The sequence below is a fragment of the Protopterus annectens genome, chromosome 3.part1, assembly GCF_019279795.1.
Source record: "Protopterus annectens isolate FY-2018-M chromosome 3.part1, PAN1.0, whole genome shotgun sequence".
NCBI lineage: Eukaryota > Metazoa > Chordata > Ceratodontiformes > Protopteridae > Protopterus > Protopterus annectens.
In genome coordinates this window covers 488,964,732-488,969,662 of record NC_056732.1, presented here as the reverse complement: position 1 = coordinate 488,969,662, position 4,931 = coordinate 488,964,732, and the positions used below count along the sequence as shown (strand labels likewise).

At 42.1% G+C, this 4,931-nt stretch overlaps 1 pseudogene; it reads right to left on the bottom strand.

Annotated features, from left to right (window-relative positions):
• Window positions 1–1,799: 1,799 nt before the first annotated feature.
• On the bottom strand, window positions 1,800–1,897 carry LOC122798995 (annotated as a pseudogene).
• Between the last annotated feature and the right edge of the window lie 3,034 nt (window positions 1,898–4,931).

Below are 4,931 nucleotides of genomic sequence, written 5' to 3'. Positions count from 1 at the left end.
GGTTGTGTTGGGGGGGTGGAGGTTGCTTGTGTTTCTGCTTAGGAGGTCCCTGTTGCTTGGGCATATTTTTATTGAGAGCTTCCGTGAATGTAGGCATGTGCTTTGTGTTTCTATGTGTGTGTTTTGGTAGTGTGGGTTTTAAGGGACTATCTAATGAGTGTGGTGTGGTGCAATTGTTTACCTTCTCCTCTTGACTGTCTAGTCCATTCTTGGGTGAAAAGAGCTTTGCTTCCAGTTGAGTGCTGTAGTAATTTGCAGCTTATTTAGTGCTTAAAATGAGTTCTGAACAAGTGCTGAGCTCAAAGAAACAGATTTGATTGTTAAAACTAAAACTGGCTAGTTCTAAGGGAAAATTCGAAGAACAGATTTTATGGCACCGGGAATAGTTTAACCTTAGCTAAGCGGCGATGCATCAAGTGTTTTTTTTTTTTAGATAAGCTACCTAGTGCTTACCACTCCCACTGATATGCTAGAAGGCTTCCCTCAAACACAGAAAGGCTTGGGGTCTCAGAAACTTATAAACAGTCCTGAATATAGCAAATCTGCATTTGGACTAGACTACTTACAGGAAAGGCAGGAAACAAACTTAGAAAAAAATGTTTTTTTTTGTAAAGTGGAAAGGGAGAAAGGAGGAGCAGAAGTTAATTCAAGGTTAAGAAACTATGTCAGTTAGCATTCTCAAATGTTCTCCCTGTAGTAGGTAAAACTGAGGGAATGATATGACTGGGGGGAGTGTCCCAGATCAAATTTACAGTAGGGATGGGCAGCTACAAAGCCACCAAGTATAAGAACACAATACCAATAGGGAGGAAAGGAGGGAAACAAAAATCAGAACAAACAGACCCAAACAGATGCTTAACAATTGTAGACAATTTCCAGTTAATACCTCACACACAGTGAAACTAGCTAGAAAAGAATGCAGCAGACAATAAAAGTGCTATAAATAACTTGTAAAAATAAGCAAAAAAATGATACTTAATGTTATATATCACAGATCAGTTTGCTCAGTGCCCTTCCTCCAATTAGCTCAGTGTGAAATGGCAGAAACACTCACAAGTTAACTTCTTAAGTAACAAAGTTGAAACCTGAAACAACTTAAAAAAAAGCATGAAAGACCCAATTAGGTGCTTACTCCAAGCCATAGTCTAGGTAACCCCAATCAGCCAATGACCATAAACACTTCACTCTCACTGAAATGCTATACTGGTTTTGGCTAAACTAAGATGGCCTGGAACATGTGCTCAGACACAGAGCCTCTACCATCAAACAACTAGGCCCAAAACAGAATCCTGAATATGGACAATGCTACAACTAACCACACTACTTAGGTAGAAAAAACTGCAGAAATGTTTAAACAGATAAAGGAGCAAGGAGACTCTAGAGAATGCTGTTAACTGCAAACAGTTAAGCTATATGATACACTCCTTGGCAGGAAATCAGAACAAACAAACCCAAACAGATGCTTAACAATTGTAGACAATTTCCAGTTAATACCTCATACACAGTGAAACTAGCTAGAAAAGTATGCAGAAGACAATACAAGTGCTATAAATAACTCATAAAAATAAGCAAAAAAAAATGATACTTAATGTTATATATCACAGATCAGTTTGCTCAGTGCCCTTCCTCCAATTAGTTCAGTGTGAAATGGCAGAAACACTCACAAGTTAACTTCTTAAGTAACAAAGTTGAAACCTGAAACAACTTTAAAAAATAAGCTCAAAAGAACCAATGAGGTGCTTACTCCAATCCGTAGTCCAAGTAACACCAATCAGCCAATGACCATAAACACGTCACTAAAAAATATGGAACGCTTCATGAATTTGCATGTCATCCTTGCACAGGGGCCATGCTAATTTTCTCTGTATCGTTCCAATTTTAGTATATGTTCTGGAGCTCTGTTTAGCTGGTGTAAGCATTGCTATGCGGATTTGCGTGGGGCTAAACATAGTGCAGCATATTAAAACCAGCCAATCAAGAAAAAGTGCAGGAAAACTGCCCTATTTAAACTGCACAGGCAGGAATGCAGCCATAACCATTTGGGATTGCACACAGCAGGACCAAAATGGCTGGCATTGGAGAAGGTGTGCACTTCTGAGTGCAACGTTGGGGCATCCAGGAGTCCAGGGTCATGGTTGGGCTCCTAGTTAAAAACCATGATGGCAGGCTGCTACAGGGCCAGTAGCAAGGCTCACAGTACAAAGCAGAGGCCTGGGACCAGCTTGCACTTGATCTCACCAGTGCCACTGGTATACTCCAGACTGGTGAGCATTTATGTCACCACCATAATGACCTGAAGTGGAGGAGGGGTGCACTCTTGGACCAGCGGATCCAAGAATCCAGCGCGCAGGTGTTCCATCTGTCTGTAAATACGCAGTCTTATGTATCTCTAAGTATGGAAAAAGTTCAACTTGTGACTGCGCTGGTGTGATTAATGTGTGATGCCTCCCCATCCAGCTGCTGTGGAGAGGTCCCAGAATGTGCAGGCTCATGCCCAGCAACTGTCCCGGCTGCATTGGCAGTATGGTGAGTACAGAATACCCCCTACTATTAGCAGTAAGAAATCAAAATTATTGTAATGGTAGTACTGCCTATATATATAATTGTGCTGTAAAAGTCCGGAATAAATGTCTGTGTCAGGCTGCCAGTTTGTCACAATGCAGTATTCCCAGCTGCTGTGTAATATAGATATCAGTAGCAAACAAGGTACAATATGCAGGAGAGGAATATTAGAATATGTATCAGTGTATCTGAGTGAACCTGCCAAGAAAGTGCCATGTCAGGGCTACTGTAACAGTTAGAAGTGAAAAGCATTCACCTGTGCAGATCATGCAGGAATAGTAATTGTGGAGTTCTGAGTCATACACAGATATGTATGTCAAAACTAATAAAGGTGATCCCAAACACTGGTGTGTATCATCTCACTTGTACCTGATAAATAGAAATGCATATGTCCTGCAGAATGCATTAATTGAGGTGAACAGATTTAGCACTGCTTGTCTGCATACTTTAGAATGGGCATGTCAAATAACTGGAAAAAAGCAACTGTACATATTCCCATCAGAATGTGTTTTACTTGTTTGTCTGCCAGCATTATCCTGTGTTAACCTTTCAATTTCAGCCATATGTAGCTGTGAATGTACTGCGAAATGTATAAGGCTAACAGGTGCAGACCTAAAACCTACACTGTGTACTCAGGAATCTAAATTGTAGTATGTAGTTGTAAAACAGTCAAATGTGCAATCCAGCTAATGTGCACGTTTCACAAACAGTGATGCCAATGTCTGTTGTGTATGCATAATTTTTACTGAAAATGGGAAACAAATAATGCAGCATGTCATAATAAAAGTACTGTGCACAAAACTATGTACTAGATAGAAATGTCACAAGCAACACACAGCTCCCCAGTAGCTCAGTCTGATAAGGACTAGGCCTGTAGTTCAATTCTGCACACACAGCACTGTTCAAATCCAGGGACTGCCACTAACATCTCAGTCTGGTTCTACAGTTGTAAACTGCAATCTGAATAGAAAAAATAATGTACTGCAACACATGCATTTTCCATATAGGGCATACAGGTAATGAATTCTGAATAGAAATACTAGTATGATGTGTATAACTATGAAAGGTGTACAATTGCTGTGTTGATCAGCCTCAGTCCTACAAATAAATGCAAGCTACACATCCACACTCTGCAGTCTGGCCGAAACAAGCCCCTCAAGTGTCACACTGTCACAGATAGTTTCCCCAATTGACAAGAAACGTGCACACAGAGAATGTCACAGTAGATGTATGTGAAAGACACAATACACACTCCAGGGTCCGCAACTAATATGTGAATCTGAAATATGTGTAGAAACAGCAATGTAATCTGCACACAGTTCATCTGCACAGGCCCACAGGTAAAGAAACTGGTATAGAAACAGGTCTGATGTGTATAACTAAAATAAGGGAACAATTGCTCTTTTGATTATCTATAGCTGTTGGTGTGCTGTAGCAGCCCCATGGCCCAGGTAGAGTGTAAGTGTGATCAGAATGTAGAGTAGTGAATAGTAGTGTACTGACAAATATACTTGATAGCAGTTGTCAGCTGAATCTGTTCCCTTCCACCACCACTCAATTGATCCAACCATCACACTGAAACCAACAAGGGTATGTTCCTAAATAAACATCTACTGTTGGGACCATTGTTCCATTTGGTTTATCATTGTTTAAACTGTGTGCATACTAATATTCCCTGTTGAATAATCATCTTATTGCCTGCCTGCCTGACATAACACTAACTGGCATGCTGCTGCAAACCTGAATGCCATTCCATATATTCATGTGTTCTGTTTGCTATGGCACTGTTATAATTGCACTGCTTTGGGTAAATGGGAAAATCCATGCATGCTATTTTGACTAATGTTGTAATTTGTTGTGCATGACTAACCAATATTCATTGTTAATTTCCACATCATAGCCCATATGGGGATGCAGATCCCAGCTGATCTGCCTCTCCCACCCCAACTGGCCAAGGCACCAGGTCCCAGCATGTCTGGGACCCAACCCAGACCTCCCTCATCTGCTGGTCCTGCACCATCCTCGGGTGGTACCACTGCAGGGGATGGGGTTTGCCACTCCCTGCAAGTGGGTGCATTGAAGATGTTGTCACCCGGGAAGAGGTCTGTGGCATAGTGCGCAGTGTCCTCCAGATGGAGCTGGATGAATACCTGCACCAGGTGGAGGGCAGGCTGTCGCAGCTAGAGGGACAGGTGGCCCCTCCAGCCCAGCCCCTAGAACAGCCACCTTTGGAGCTGTGAAGGAGTAGTGGCGACTGCCATTGGGTGGGGACATCAGTGCCACTACTACCATCTTGGGGGGCTCATGACCCTCAGATTCCCAACCACCCTCCCTGTCAAGGTGTTTACCTCTCCATGTGTCATACACCA